This window comes from Labeo rohita, chromosome 9 (genome assembly GCF_022985175.1).
Source record: "Labeo rohita strain BAU-BD-2019 chromosome 9, IGBB_LRoh.1.0, whole genome shotgun sequence".
In the NCBI taxonomy this organism is placed as follows: Eukaryota; Metazoa; Chordata; class Actinopteri; order Cypriniformes; family Cyprinidae; genus Labeo; species Labeo rohita.
In genome coordinates, this window is record NC_066877.1 from 9319361 (window position 1) to 9336777 (window position 17417).

The following is a 17417-nucleotide window of genomic DNA, read 5'->3' on the forward strand; positions in this document are numbered from 1 at the left end:
GCTCATGTCAGTGGCATGTGCAATGCTTCCTGTTCCCGGCATTGCATGTTTACATTAGAAGAGCTGTCTGCACCAGTTTTCGCTGGTTCTGCCAAATAGCTCCATCTCAGGACAGCAGGAAGAGGCTGTTGGGGCCCAGTAGGAGGCTGTAGGGGATGGCTGAGCCCAGCTGGTGATCTGCTAACTGCAGGAGAGCTTTCTACGGGCAATACACAACACCATCAACACCATTTGGCTCTGTCTGAACCAGCTTTACAGCCGCCAGCAATAAAGGACAAAAAAACTTACTGAAAGCTAGAGGTTTTCTAGCGGTGCTGACATTTTCACTTCTTGGACGTTACAATAACCTTTGAAAGCTGCCTTTAGAAATCACATATGCTTCAGTGCCTGGAACACAATTTGAGAAATAAACCATTTCATTCAGCTTTTCAGATTCCACACAAGCGGAAGGCTTGAATGTGCATGTTAAAACGAGTAAAGACCGGCTCTGAGGGGTTAAAATGGGCCTCTTTGAAATGAACTGACCCACATTACATTCAATCAGAAGACGCTGATCAGAGCAGATGGGTCTCAATGGCTAAAATGTTTTTTTGTGTCTCGCCAAAAAAGCCTGAGTGACACAATCTCTCTGTCCCTATGGTTACCGTTCCTCATTCGGCTCTCTAACTGCCCTAATTATCGTCCTTAAACACAACAAACAGAAATAAATCAGGGCTCTGGGCAGATGTAGGGACACATTAGCAGTGAATTTCCTTTCTTTTCTCCCTGCGAGTGTCTAGAATGAATGGAAATATTAAACAGATGCAGAATATATACGAGGAGCGTCTCGCTGCGGCCTGCGGTGGACATCCAATCCCACCCACATCCAAGTGCGACCAAAATACGTCACATTTTGAGACAGGAAGAAGCATCGATAAGAAGATCATTTGTATTGTTTGCTAACCACTAAAAAGAAGAAGTTGTTTGCTGTGTGGGTAAGTAAAATATGTATCTTTGGTCTTTACCATAACTAAAAACATTGACAACTTTTAAGAATGTGTGCGTCGTTGTGTTCATGTACATAAATAACAGTTCAGCACGCTTAGTATGTGTTTTAAACTTCACAAAGACACGTTATTACTTAGCTAACAACAAATTTATATATATTATATGTGTGCATGTGTGGGTTAGATGAGTGTTGTTATGGGCAGTGTATAAAAAAAACTGCACGTTCATTCAGCACTCATCATATGTCGTCGTAAGAATGTAAGAATCAGTGAACTGTGTGTCTCTGTCTGTGTGTGTGTGTGTGTGTGTATACATACGTGTGTGTACACACACACAAATACATATATACATACATAAAATGATGAAATGATTAGGTAAATACTTTTTAGTGGACACATGTACCTTCCAACACATTTTAACAGGAGCGCCAAGAGAACATAAAGTGGAAGTTTGCAAAGGTCCATCGTGGTGCTGGAAACAGAGTCACTGTGAGTTATTCTGTGGGGTGGTGAAAGGTCCTGTGTTTCTACAGATGGACAGTAAAAAACAACAGAATGTTATCAAAGACTACCGGGGGGAGAATCGGATGAAGCAAAAGATGTCTTTTTATTTATATTTAAGTATCTGGAGGAGCTGGACACATTCAGATCAAATTGTCTTGATGAACAAGGCCTCATGCCATGTTCTGTGAATAGTCTTTTAGAGCAAGGAATCTCTGTGTGTAGCCTATGCATGTATGTATGTGTACTGCATAACAAGAACTGTTTGTCCGATCATAAGCACAACCAGTCGAAAGTTTTTGAACAGTAAGATTTTTTATGTTTTTTTTAAAGAAGTCTCTTCTGCCCACCAGGCCTGGATTTATTTGATCCGAAGTATAGCAAAAACAGTAACATTTTAAAATATTTTTACTATTTAAAATAACTCTTTTTCTATTTGAAACAGTTTTCTATATTTCTATTAAAATGTAATTAATTCCATTTATTTCAAACGTGACTTTAGCATTAGTCCAGTCACATGATCCTTCAGAAATCATTCTATATTCTGATTTGCTGCTCATTATTATTATTATTATTATTATTATTATTATTATTATTACTATTATTATGTTGAAAACAGCTGAGCAGATTTTTTCCAGGTTTCTTTGATGAATAGAAAGTTCAGAAGAACAGCATTTATCTGAAATCGAAATCTTTTGAAACATTATAAATGTCTTTATCATCACTTTTGATCAATCTAAAGCATCCTTGCTAAATAAAAGTATTAATTTCTATAATCTATTAATTCTATAATAATGTATATATACACACACTGACTCCAAGCTTTTGAATGGTATAGTGTATGTTACAAAAGCCTTTTTATTTCAGATAAATCCTGATCTTTGGATCTTTCTATTTATCAAAGAATCCAGAAAAAAAAAAAAAAAAAAAAAAAATATATATATATATATATATATATATATATATACTCAACTGCTTTAAATATTGATGATAATCAGAAATGTTTCTTGAGCAGCAAATCAGCAAATTAACATAATTTCTGAAGGATCAAGTGACACAGAAGACTGTAATGATGTAATGATGCTGAAAATGTAGCTTTGATCACAGAAATATATTACACTTTAAAATATATTCAAATAGAAAGCTTAAATTTTGTGTTATTTTGGATCAAATAAACGCAGGCTTGGTGAGCAGAAGACTCTTCTTTAAAAAAAATAAAATAAAATAAAAAAATCTTACTGTTCAAAAATGTTTGGCTGGTAGTGTATATTTTTGTAACATTTTAAATGTAATTATTTTTGTAAAATAATAAATATAAAATGCCCAGAGAAGTAATGTATGTCTTTTTATTCATCTTTAAGTATGTGTAGGACATGAACACATTCATATAAATTTGTGATGAACAAGGCCTGAAGGTCAATGTCATGTTACTTATTTAAACTGTCAAAGCAATTGACCTCTATTTAGCCTGTGTATGTGTAGCCTACTGCATATGGAGAACTGTTGATTCTGTCATTCAAATGTTAACACTTTATGATAAGTGGAACACATCTTTAAAATAAATAAAATAAAATAAAAATAACTGACGATTATACAATACCAACTTTTACAATAATTGTACATATACCAAAATCGAACTGTCCCCTTTAAAAATCGATTATAATAAATGTGAATTTATCTCATTACATAAATGAACAAGGTAAGGTTTAAAGGTTTTTATTAACAATTAGCCTAATGTAGTCAATGCAAGAGTATTACAGGCTCTCATGATGACGAAATCAGCTCCGTATATTAGACATACTAAATATATTAGATGTAAGTTGTGCCATTTTAGCCTAGACATCCTTTACACAAATAAGAAAACGTGTATTAGTAAAATGAAGGACAATGGCCTATTATTTTATTTAGATCCCCGAAACTACCGGCTTTCCCCATTATAGGGATTGGGGAATCACAAGGTCATGTATTTGATATGGGCGTGACTCGGACGTGGGCGGGGTTGTATCGGCGTGGACGTGGGTGGGGTTGGATGTCCACCGCAGGCTGCAGCAAGCCCTACTTGGAATATACTGTTCTGCAGATGATTATAAGAATGATGATGATGTCGTTGATGATGTTAATAAAGTTGACTGGAGAGTTACTGGTGGCTGTGATGATAATGAAGACGCTAAGTGATTCTGATCACAATAATGCTGGTATTCAAAAGAAGGAACATGAGAAAGTACCCCTGCTTGATGTTTATTCTTTGATCCAAGTTTGAAGTCTATGAGAGCATATGGGAAACCAAGAATAAACTATACAATAAGCCATTAGACTACAGGATCATTTACCACAGCGGTGAACGAATGGCTTGTGTTGATAAATAACAGTTGGTCATCCAGTGGAAAAGTCTCATTACTTTAGGCCCTCACTACATAATGTGCTGTCTCCAAAAGTGCTGAGACTTTAAAGCGCCTCATCTTTGATGTGAGCGCGGAGTAAGAAAATAGCTGGAGCAGTAACATTTCAAAGGTACAGGATGCAGGAGCTCAATAGATTTGAAAAGTAATGAGGCGGAAAATGCAGAAGTAGCAGCTATAACTTTGTTCTGCTACCAACAAGTCGGCCCAGTGAGAGGCGAGGAAAGTGGGAGGAAAGGAGAGGAGGCTTTGACTAATGAGGGATTACCGGGTAGGGAGGGATAAAAGGTGGAGAGATGCCTTTAAAGAAGGCTGAATGTTCAGCCTATAAGTCTAAACCTGTTTTTAAAGGGATAGCTCCAGCAAAAATGAAACCCGTATTAACCCTATGATATCCTCACCCTCAGGCCATCCTAGGTGTATTTGACTTTCTTCTTTAAGAGGTATACAATCGGAGTTATATTAAAAAATGTCCTGGCTTTACCAAGCTTTAGAAGTCTGATCAAGTGCATCCATCCATCATATAAAGTACTCCACATGGCTCCGGGGCGTTGATAAATGCATTCTGAATTTATGTGTTTGTGTAAGAAAAATATCCATATTTAAAATTTTAAAACGAGGATTTGCAAAGAAAAATATCAGAGGATATTGATATAAGCCAAGAAAAGACTGGTTTTCCTTTGTTGTAAACAAAACATAGTTTTTATGAGACTAACATATTCTCACTCATAAATAAATATGGATATTTTCTTACAAAAACACATCGATTCGCTTCAGAAAGCCTTTATCAACCCCCTGGAGCTGTGTGGAGTACTCTTTATGCTGGATGGATGCATTTCATTGGACTTCAAAATTCAACACCCATTCACTGCCATTATAAAGCTTGGAATAACCAAGACAATTCCAATTGCATTTGTCTGAAAGAAGAAAGTCATATACATATATGGCTTGAGAGTGAGTAAATCTTGAGGTAATTTTCGTTTTTTTGGGGGGTGAACTATCCTTTTAACCTAGAAAACTCAGACTTGGCCATATCAAAACCAAGGTTTGATGAGTAAACAGAGTTTAAAGGGGTAATTCAGCCAAAAATGGAAATTCTGTTATTTACTATGTTATTAAATGATTTACTGATTCACGTGTTGTTACAAAGTTGAATGAGTTTAACACAAAAGAATATATTTTGAGGAAGGTTTCAGATGTTTTTTGTCCATACAATGAGTGTAATTGTCCAAAAATTTCAAGCTCCAAGAACAAACATAAAGAGCATTTTATGTCACTATCTGTCACATCAGCTGAGGACAAAAAAAAGAAGGACAAAAAAGAGGACAAGGAGAGGTGAATCTATAGATGATGTTTACAAAAACTGAAAATGAAGGTAACCTTTGACTGCAGGAGCAACAAATGCAACAGCTTTGCAGCTAATGTATCAGCTAATGTATGTATTGTAAACATATGTATCGTAATTACAGTTGAGGTCAAAAGTTTACATACACCTTGCAGAATCTGCAAAATGTTAATTATTTTACTCAAATAACAGGGATCATAAAAAATGCATGTTTTTGTTTATTTAGTACTGACCTTAATAAGATATTTCACATAAAAAGATGTTTACATATAGTCCACAAGAGAAAATAATAGTTGAATTTATAAAAATGAAAAGGTCAAAAGGTTACATACACTTGATTCTTAATACTGTGTTGTTACATGAATGATCCACAGCTGTGTGTGTGTTTTTATTATTATTTTTGGTTTTGTTTGTTTAGTGATAGTTGTTCATGAGTCACTTGTTGAGTCACCTTCTGTAATAGTTGCATATGAGTCTCTCAGTCGTCCTCAGTGTGAAAAGATGGATCTCAAAAGCATACAGTCATTGTTGGAAAGCGTTCAAATACACAAAAATGCTGAAAAACCAAAGAATTTGTAAAACCTGAAGGATTTTTCTGAAGAACAGCAGGCAGTTCATCTGTTCAGGGCAAACAAAGGACTCACAAACAACTATCACTACCTGCATCATTCAGGTAACAACACAGTATTTAGAATCAAGTGTATGTAAACTTTTGGACGGGGTAATTTTTATAAACTCAGCTATTATTTTCTCTTGTGGACTATATGTAAATGTCTTTTATGTAAAATATCTTATTCAGGTTAGTACTAAATAAAAAATACTAAATGAAATAAAAATGTAAATTATTAAAATTTTGGATGATCCCTTATTTTGGTAAAAGAATTAACATTTTGTAGATTCTGCAAGGTGTATGTAAACTTTTGACCTCAACTGTACATAAACATTTTTAGCCTGAGTTATAAATATGAAGTAGAATTGGACTAACATGCAGTAATTCAGCTGTGTAATACTCAAATGCACCTGGTTAAACATCCTTTTTTTGCACACAGGTGTTCAATGGCAATGTCAAACAAATGGTTCAATTTTCTCATCACCCTGGAGGAGCAATTGTACACTCTCTCGCCCCATCATCATCAACACTACCAGCGTGGCGAACATTGTCATCTAGGTCTCTCTCCACCGATGACCTTTCCAATCAAATAACACATGCAGTCATAGCTGGAATTTCACTGCATCAGTGTAATTGTGCTGCCAATGAAGCAATCACTTGTAATGGCACACAAATGAATGAATAACCGCAGACTGGCAAGACATTTACTTATTGACATTTAGTAATGAAACAATTAAGAGGCAGACTGTTTTCACTAGGGGAGGTTAGCTTGTGCTCCACCACAGCATATCATATAGCACAAAAGCTTCCTGCCATATCATACACAGCATCGTTGTTGTTGTTTCAGATGACACAGCAGTTTTGGAACACATGCATTGCATGATTACAGTATCTTGCAAATTTCAAAGCTTTGTAGTAAAAAAACTGTTATGAACTAATTTGCTGCTTGCTAGTCTCACCTTAAATATCTATGAGAGTATGGAGTGAAAAAAAAGTCTGAAAATCAGATGTCCTACATGGAACAGTAATCAGCATAAGAAGTGGGTGTATTTTTTGTTGCTCTTACGTGAAAATGGCAATGACAAACAAGCAGTCTAATGCATCTATGATTAAATTCCACCAAATGCACAACAGTACTTTGGCACACAACCTCATGATGATGTTTATGGTCAGCATTTCTACCCAGCAATGATCACCACTGGCTGCTGGAACAGAGCCGCAGTGCCATGAGGTTAGTTTGTAGGCTAATCCAGAAGGCTGATTCACTGTGGGTTCCCTCAAAAATCTCTAAAGGGTTTTTTTTTTTTTTTTTTTAATATGATCTGTGGTTAGCATTACTTGAAGAGACTCTACAACACTCACACGCCTTGTGAAAAAAGAACTACACTTTAGCATGCTTTAAGAAAAAGTGTAGTTATTGCAGATATACTGTACTTGGTTCTCGATTCTAGCCTTCGAGGTCCACTTTCCTGCAGAGTTTACTTCTAGAATTACTTTTATAGTCTTTAAAATACTGACAAGCACTTTACAGTAAACTAAAATATTCTTTATTATCATTCTTTTGAAATGTATATGTCAAGTATATCATTATATTTGTATTTGCATATTTGTAATAAAAGCTGCAGTTACATTTTAAATATTAACTTAAAATGTTCTATCAAAATTAGAATACGCTCGCAGTCAAAAGTTTTTTTTAAAGATTTTTAATGTTTTTTAAAGTCTCACTAAGCCTGCATTTATTTGATCAAGAGTAGAGCAAAAACAGTACAATTGTGAAATATTCTTACTATTTAAAATAACTGTTTTCTATTTAAATATATTTTAAAATGTAATTTAACCCTGTGATTCCAACACTGAATTTTTAGCATCATTACTCCAGTCACATAAAAAAAAAACGTTGAAAACAGCTAAGTCCTGAAAAAAATTTACTCAATTGTTTTAAATACTGATAATAGTAGTAACAATAATAATTTAAAAAAGGTTTTTGAACAGCAAATCAGCATATCAGAATGATTTCTGAAGAATCACGTGACACTGAAGACTGGAGTAATGATGCTGAAAATTTAGATTTAATCACAGAAATAAATTACATTTTAAAATATATTAAAATAGAAAACAGTTATTTTAAATAGTAAAAATATTTCAGAATTTTACTGTTTTTGCTGTACTTTGGGTCAAATAAATGCAGGATTGGTGATCAAAATAGACTTCTTTTAAAAACATTACAAATCTTACTGTTCAACAACCTCATCAGTATAGTCCTTAAAGCATAACAACAACATACTATTAAAACATAATGCTTTTGAAATGTAGCCTAAAGTAAAACCCATTTTATTTCATTACATTATTTGCAGGTCCACTGTAAAAAATAAAAAGCATAATTTGTTGAGTCAACTTAAAATAATTTGTTACCCTGCTGCCTTAAAATTTTAAGTTCAGTCAACTAAAATAAGTTTAGTCAACTTGAAATGTTAAGCTGTACTAAGTAACAACTTAGATATTTGTGTTTGCTAAACTTAACAGATGGGTAAGTAACCCAGCTGCCTTAAAATTATAAGTTGATTCAACTCAAATATCTAAGTTGTCACTTAGTATAATTTAACATTTCAAGTTGAATAAGCTTTTTTTTGAGTTGGCTGAACTTAAAATTTTAAGGCAGCCAGGTTACAACTTATTTTAAGTTGACTCAACAAATTGTTTTTACAGTGTAGTTTTTTAAGTGCACATTCAAAAAGCAGACTTTTTTTTTGCAAAAGGGACCTCAAACGTGATTTTAGAAGCTGCTCTGTATTTTAAAGTTGTTTATATCACTAAGCAAAATGAATTATCAATATTATCCTGTAAACACTGTTGTTTAGATCAATAAGAAAGCGTATATCCTCTAAAAGTTAATTATCCTAACTGCACAGCCTACAGATCTCCAAAAAACACACACACGGTCCTAAACAATCGCTCACGGCGGCCGCTAGCTTAAAATGCTTTCTTGCATATGAGCTGTACATTTAAAAATAGTAAAAGACCAATCATACTGGTCAAAACAAAACATGCTGCTAGTCAACCTTAGAGCCCCTCTAAACGTCCGTACGAGATTTGCTATGATCATATCACCTTGAACCGTAGCTAATCTAATAGATGGGCTGAGATGGTTAGAGCGCAGCGAACTGTCAATCAAGCGCTCTGTTTAAAGAAGCAGCTCGGTGGCTCCGCCCCTCCACAAAACTCATCTGATCAAACACACACACCGAGAGCTGGAGGAATCAAAGACACCGACTACACGGTCCTCCGTTACCGCTGGAGCAGCACCACCAATCCCGCAGCACGCCTCCAGCTCTCTGTTTATCAAACCACGCAAACAATAGCGGTTGGAAAGGATCGAGAGGAATATATTACCCTCTTAACAGAACAATGAACGCGGGCTGATTTCTCAGGTAAGCCGCGCACCCATTCCGCTATTGGCAGTGATTTGTGAACGCAAGCTATAATAGCCCTTAAATCACGGCGATTAGTATATTATAGACATGATATTGGGATACGTTTATGTTTTTGCATCATTGTTTTTATTGAGCTAACGTTACATTCACGCTCGCCATCATTTACTCCACGTTGTTCTGTCGGCTCTGTGGACACAATGTAAAAACAGACGCGATCCGAGATTTTTTAAACGCGTGATACAGCTGTGCAGTTTTGCAGTGATGGCTGCACAATATCTGAGTGCTTTTGCTCGTAAACCCCGTGTTCGCGTTCAAAACACACGCAGTGTTGAGTTTAGTGTGCTTTATAACCCTTCCCCTCTGTGTTCACTGCCGCTTCGTTTGCTGTGTATGCTGAAGTTCAATTAAATACCTCACGGCAGCCCTGAAGTGCAGTCTGATGGTATCTACAGGATATGCAAGACCCTTTTATCTGCCAGGTATGCAGGCTGGGGAGAACAAGTGTTGGTTGGGTGGTAGGGGTGGAAGTTTTAAAAGAATAGGCTCACTTTCAGATTTTAGTCTTGATAGATGCATACATACTTGGGAACATGCATGCGTGTGCGTGTAGATGCACAGATGCATGTTTAAAATGTCCTTTGTTTGGATGGTCCTGATTGAAAGGGATTGTTGTGGTCAGGTCTCCTGAAATGAGTCCATTGTTTGTGTATGTCCTTCATATTCCAGTTCTATACATGATTTCGTTCTTTAAAAACATAATCATGTATGTATAGCCTATATATATTTTCTTTATCATATATGTGTTATTATACTATTAAAAAAAAAATATATATATATAAATATAAATACAAATATATGAAGGTATTTTTGTATAAACAATTAATTGTCCTTTTTTCAGATTTTTTTTTTTTTTATAAACAAATCTTTGGTAAACACGTGTACTGATAGTGGCTTTAAAATAAAAACTAGACACTCATTTAATTTGTTTCTCGAGTCATTTCAAGATCATTTTTATTGAGTGGGTGAAGTGTTTAATTTGTCCATTTCACTGTCTTCCCTGTATTATTAATAAAAAACTATAATAGCATGTAAATATTTTGAATATTTAGATTTTGTTTCATTTTAATTGAATTTTATGCACATTTTTATTATTTACATTAATAATACTGGTCTGTTTGTATCATTTTGATCAATTCTGATTTCTGCGTCTGTTTACACGTCATAGATCGCCGACGTATGATGTTCTTACACTCTGGTGATGAAAAATGATATAATGTTGTTATTAATAAATGTGACCCTGGACTACAAAACCAGTCATAAGGGTCCATTTTTTTTTTTTTTTTTTTTTTTTAAATTGAGATTTACACATAATCTGAAAGCGGAATAAATAAGCTTTCCATTGTATGGTTTGTTAGGAGAGGGCAAGATTTGGTCAAGAAACAACTATTTGAAAATCTGGAGTCTGAGGGTTCAAAAAATGAAAATATTGAGAAAATTGCCTTTGAAGTTGTCCAAGTTCTTAGCAATGCATATTACTAATAAAAAAAAAAGTTTTGATGCATTTACTATTTACGGTCGGAAATTTACAAATATCTTCATGGAACATGATCTTTACTTAATATCCTTATAATTTTTGGAATAAAAGAAAAATTGATCATTTTGTCCCATACAATGAATTGTTGGCTATTGCTACAAATATACCCGTGCTATTTAAGACAGGTTTTGTGGTCCAGGGTCACAAATTATTTTGTACAACTCCATCAGGAACAGTAGAAGACTATGGAATGTTTATGTAGGTTTATTGTAGGTGTCTAAGTTTGTGTGTGCATCTGGTTTAGTGGCTGAATGTAGGCGATTTTTTCCAGCGTGACAAGAACAAGAAGCAGTCTGACAGACTCAATCCAGATGAAGTCACAAGAACAATAGGACATTTTCTGGAGTGGGGAAAAAATGCCTATAATGGGAAATAGTGTCTAGAGACTATGGATGTGGTTTTCAACTAGCTGTAGCACAACAAGACCGGATACAAAGCCTACATTGTGCCAACCGCACAACCACATATAGTACACACTGCAGCCCTACATAAGAGACTAAATAAGGTAATGCATTTAAAGTTAAGTCTTGACGTATACAGCTATTTAATTCCAGGCATTCATACTGGATGCAGTGTTTGTTAGTGCTTTGTGTACAAGGTGGTGTCAGATGGAAAATCTGGTTAATCAGTAAAGTCTTAATGACTTCTAGGTTTGTCATAACGTTGAGTTTAGAGTGCAGTTGCTAAAATACGAAGAAAAATAGACACCAAAATCTGAAAAAATAGAGGCTTTGCTTTTACAGCATCAATACTGTAATCACCAGTGATCTGGTAACTTTTAAGTTAAAACTAATTATCTGCTATCATAATGCACTTGCATTTAGGTGGCTTATGGATCTTGAGAAATCCCGATTCCAGGCCAGCTCTCAGAGGACAGACCGTATGATTTGCATATGAAAACACTGGCTGTAGATGCTGTAGTATAGCTGTTGGAGTTCATTTTTTCAAATGAAACCTGACGCTTACAGGCTGTATTGTCTACTAGGTCAGATAAAAGTTTCAGGTATATGTGGCTTATTGACCGTCACTGCATCTTGCAGTTCCTGATCAATGATCATGCGGGTTTTATGTTGTATAGATTGTAATTGGGGTCAATGGAACACTGTTGTCTTTTAATAGTTTTCAGGTCAGAATTCTTTGCTTCTCCATATGTTTAATATGCATTTGTCCCCCATTGTGTAACATTTTATAGCCATTCGTTGTTAGCATCATCTAGGACGCTACAAAAAGTACTTTTCCCGCTGGTCATCTAATAAATGTGCATTTCTCATTTTATTTTTCTATAGCTAGCTTTTTGATAACTAGCTATAGTTGACGATACATTGGTAACATACTGGTGGTGACTGGTCGTCAACTGGACTGAAACTGTATCGTATTATTGTGGTAAAAACAGTCCTAAAAAAGATTTGAATCATTTTTTTTTTCCAATCCTAAACCTATTACTCATCCATTTTTCCCCCTTTAACCTTTTCTGTCTGTTTAGGGATTTTGTTTTGCATGTTGAATGCGACATTGTCTCACGGCAGACTTGCATTTTTCCTTTTTTGAAGCAATGGAGCAGTCTTTGTTGTGTGGGTGTTTTTCACAATTGAAAAAAAGAGAACAGCGGAGCTGCAATCAGGTTGAGGTAATTAGAAAAGGCAGCAGGGTGAAGAACTTCAGCACAGCTGATTTGCAGATTTAATCAGTCATAAATCATTACATCCCAATGTACACAAAGAATATCAGTGAAATGTAATTACCGCACAACAACTGCTGTAACCTTAACCAGCCAAACAATAAAATCACTTAACTAGTACAAGGTCATTTCAGAAGGACAGCGCAAACGTCAGAGCTGGAACAGACAGCGTAATGGATGTTATAACGCACTAACCAAAATCTAAGTTCTTCAGTGTTAAAGACCAACGTGGGCTATTTGAGCACAGTTTGTCCTGTCATTTAATGGTGCAGCTACCCATTTGTTGAGGTGTATACAACACTAGTGTTCTTGCACATGTCCACCGATGGCAGTTTTTTGTTGACTGACTGGGTTTTTTAAGGCAGTGGTTCTCTACTCCAGTCCTCGGGGCCCACTGCTTTGCACATTTTTTACGTTTCTCAATCTGACATACTCAGTTAAGTTCATGGATCTTTCTCCTAACGAGCTGATGATCTGAATCAGGTCCGTTATATGAGGAGACATACAAAATGTGCAGAGCGATGGGCAACGAGGACTGCTTGGGCACCGAAGAGTTGAAAACCACTGTTTTAAGGGATAGTTCACCCCAAAATAAAAACACTCTCATTTACTTCACCTTTGTGTCTTTCCGAACCAATAAGGTGTTCGTTTGGAAATATTTATAATATTGTTCAATTATTTTTGTCCATCCATTGAAATTCCACTCAGCCCGCCTTTCCGAAACATGCCGATTTTTTACAAAGTTCCTCTTTTTGAAAAGTGCGGTGTGCTCTGATCAGCCAGCTATTCAGTGCGTTGTGCCGTGTAAACATAACGCCATGTCTGCATTTGTGACAAACAAGAAGCAGTACTCTACACTGCTCAAAACTCTTGTTTGAATAGCCAGTCGCAAATTCTTTAAATATGAAGACGTACTTGCAGGCTGTGAGTCAGAAGTGCCAGATTGTCCTTGCACAGCCGGCATTGTAGGCTACTCTCTCAGGTTCAGGAAACAGTCCTCCATATATGTAAATGGAACAACGTAGTTTTTCTTTTCAAAAACCTATGCACTCTCAAATATCAAGCTGTTTTTCTGAGCAGTATGATGTCATACTGTTTAGGCCCTGCACACGACTGCTGAAGGACTGTCTTGTGTTTGCATATTTCTGCCCTCTGCCAGTTGTGTGCTGTCTGACGTTTTCGCCGTGCGAACGCAGGTGTTTTGTAGTTGGATGTAACAAGTGAACAAAAGTCTAACTTTCTCCCAACATCAGAGCCACTGAGGACGCAATGGATTAGTTTAGTTTTTGATGGTAAAGTGCAACTGATTACACAGAAAATAGAAGAGAGGGGTGGGGTGAGCAGTAGCTTATTATCATTTAAAGAGACGTGGGGCTCTGTGAATAGCGCTGTTTTTGACGAGGTAAAAAGGGTGTTCCAAAATGTTCCAAAGTATGTTCATAAAGAACTTTCCAACTTGTGGAAAATGGGCGTCCGATCAAAAAGACATTGTAAAATAATCCATATGAATCGGGTGATTTATTGGTTGTGTGGACTTTTAATGGAGAAACAGAAGTCTCTTATGTTTCATTAAAAATATCTTCATTAGAGTTTCAAAGAAGAACAAAACTCGTATGTCTTTGGAATGACATGAGGGTAAGTAATTAATGTTGTTTGAAAGTTGGCAAGCTGTTAAAATGAGTCTGAGATTTGTTTGTGAGTTTTGTGGCATTTTGTCTTAATAAAAGAACATTTAAAGTACCGCAAAGGGTCATACTGCATGGTGTCTTATATTTTGCCAACAAATTCCTCAAACACAACCGTATTTTGCTGTGTTTTCTTCTTTGTGCTTTTGTCTCTGAAATATTCAGTGCTTATTAATTCTGCATGAAGAAGAACCCAAAGTCAAAACACAATTTTTTCCCTAGTTTCTTCAGTGCTGTGTGCAAAAGAGTGTGCTGCGATAATTACAAACCTTCACTGCATTGTAAAATAAGCTACAGGCATCTAGCCAGGGTAAAAAGATGCACATGAACCCATTCAAAATGATAATACATAATTAAACATTAATATATGAATATTGTCAATTTTTATGCTTGGAATTGTGCCTTTTGGTTATTTGTAGGCTTTGTAGTACATGCCTTTAAAAAAAAAAAAAAAAAAAAAGGATTCTGATACCCCCTTGTTGTGCATCCCTTTTGGAGTAGCCGCTTTGGCTCCTTCTGTATGGTACTGTACTGATTTTGCTCCCTATTTTATGTAACGTGGCAGCCACATTTGTCAGCATGCTCCTATGTCTTCTGATAAATGGAGTGTCAATGTTTGTCTATTGAGTTTGAGTCTGGCTGCTCAGTTGATGAAAATTGAGTTTTATGCTCAACAGTGCCCAGATATACACAGTGGTGTGGTCACTGTAGTCTTTGGGTTTATTGACACATGTGTTTCAGTTCTCTTGGATCTTTTGGTCTGGACCATAAAACCAAATTATACATTTTGTCCTGGCTCAATTAGTATTCAAAATGAACCTAGAAATACAAAACGGAAAGCATAAGAATAGAGTCACAACCTGACTGGACAATTTTTGTGTCTTATTTTGTGAATAATGTTGTGTTTTAGGCTAAATGCACTTGTTGTACATGCTCGTTTATTGCTATTTTAACAGCTGCTAACTTGCAGATAGCTTCTGAAATGTGTAAAGATTTCAGTTCACACAAAGATCTTAGTGATGGCAGTTCTGACGCCTCTTCTCCTTTTTGTTTATTGCTTAAACAAGTTGACTGAGCAATGGTTTTGGAAACAATTCTGTGTTGCTGGTGGTGCAAGAATTACGTGATCAACTTTTAATTTCAGTAAGCAAAATAGCACAAATGTGTAATATTCATACAGTTGAGGTTAAAAGTTTGCATCCCCTTTTTAGAATCATTAAAAATATTAATTGTTTTACCAAAATAAGAGGGATCACACAAAATGCATGTTATTATTTAGTACTGACCTGAATATGATATTTCACATAAAAGATGTTTACAAGAGAAAATAATAGTTGAATTTATAAAAATGACCCGGTTCAAAAGTTTACATACACTTGATTCTCAATACTCTGTTGTTACCTGAATGATGCAAAGCTGTGGATTTTTTTTTTTTTAATGATAGTTGTTCATGAGTCGCTTGTTTGTCCTAAACAGTTGAACTGCCTGCTGTTCTTCAGAAAATCCCAGAAAGTCCCACAAATTTATTCCAGTGATAACTGTATGATTTTGAGATCCATCTTTTCACACTGGGGACAACTGAGGGACTCGTATGCAATTATTACAGAAGGGTCAAACTCTCACTGATGCTGCAGAAGGAGAAACCATGCATTAAAAACCAGGGGTGAAAACATTTGAACAAAATGGAGATGTGTACATTTTTCTTATTTTGCCTAAATATCATGACTTTTCATTTAGTACTGCCTTCAGAGGCTACAGAAGATACTTGCATGTTACCCACAAGACAAAATAAGTTAAATTTGCCCTGATCTTCAAATTATCCCAAATCATGCAAACTTTTGAATGGGACCATTTTTATAAATATGTAATATTCTATATGTAAACATCTTTTATGTGAAATCTTATTCAGGTCAGTACTAAAACAATAACATGCGTTTTGTATGATCTCTCTTATTTTGTTAAAATATTTAACATTTTTAATGATTCTGAAAGGGGGATGCAAAACGCTTGACCTCAACGGTACCTTATTGCATTAGCCATCCGGACGACTGCTTTGGCCAGCGTTTCTAAATTTGTACGTTCCTGTTAACGGCTAACAGATATGTGGTAGAATTAGCCACTCTCTTTCTATCTCTCTGGAACACCGATGCTTGTTTAGTTAGGTCATTTCATCCAGTCTGACTTACAGTATGCTAATTATAGGGGCGATTCCCATGGAGCACCCTGAGGTTAAATGTGTTGCACAGTGGCACAATAGGAACAGGCTAGATCTTGATCACCGTAAGTCACGAGTTCCTGGGTAACCGTTGCTTGGGATTAGATTTAAGCTTTCTTCATTACAAGTTTCTGCTTTAACCTTCAAGCTACAGCTGCCCAAAGTCCATTGTATGACAAACAGTCAGAGGACAAACAGTCGGGCTGCAAGTATGAATCAACTTTTGATTCCTTTGTAGTTTGCTTGCGGCTGGTAAAGCATTATGTTCATATGAGCGTGTCTTGACAATTTTAGGAGCTGAGCACATCTAAAACACCAGAGCTGAAATGAAAAGCTCCTGCTGTTGTAAACACTGGAGAAAGACTTCTAAGGACTCCAACAGAAAAGAATCATTGCATGTTAACAATGTTTTCTTTCCCTTCTCTGAGGTTGTGCGTTTATAGTTTTATTAGAGTGTGACTGAACCATTGACTGTCTCATTCAAGTCGTACACTTTGAGGGATTATGATGAAGTCGTCTCTGTTTGAACTTTGAATGCTGTGCTGTTGTCTGGCAGTGAGTCATAGTCTTTCTGGTCTTAATGCAAGAAGCGTGATTGTCAGTCATTTCCCAGCTTTATGAGATCACCGTCTGTTCTTTGAGATTTATCTCTATTCTATGTCTGTATTAATTCATAATACTGTTTAGTGAATTATCTAGGGCCCTATGAAATCAGTTTTATTTTTTTTCCCAAATTCCATTTTATTTTTGTCCAAATTCCATTTTTTTTTTTTTTTTTTTTTTTCGGTTTAAATTTTTCTGGACTTTTTAATGTTTACATTTAAATTTGATTGTCGCTACCTATAGCCTTGTGGTTAGTGCTTTGACGTTTGGTGCAAATGTGCTCATGGTGACCCGAGTTCAAATCCCGCCTTGAGGTCTTTTGCTGATCCTGCTCCCCTCTCTCCTCCCAGTACTTTCCTGTCAGCTTTCC

General features: G+C 35.8%; 1 protein-coding gene across 2 annotated transcripts in view; it reads left to right on the forward strand.

Moving 5' to 3' along the window:
• Window positions 1-9066: 9066 nt before the first annotated feature.
• Window positions 9067-17417, forward strand: part of st6gal2a (ST6 beta-galactosamide alpha-2,6-sialyltranferase 2a) — an 82795-nt gene continuing 74444 nt past the window's right edge. Inside the window, exon 1 of one of the 2 annotated variants that reach the window (XM_051118479.1) lies at window positions 9067-9269. The gene's annotated coding sequence lies outside the window, so the exon portion shown is untranslated. Of the gene's footprint in view, window positions 9270-9679; window positions 9752-17417 lie in introns of those variants that run through there. The other variant, XM_051118481.1, reaches the window with a different exon arrangement.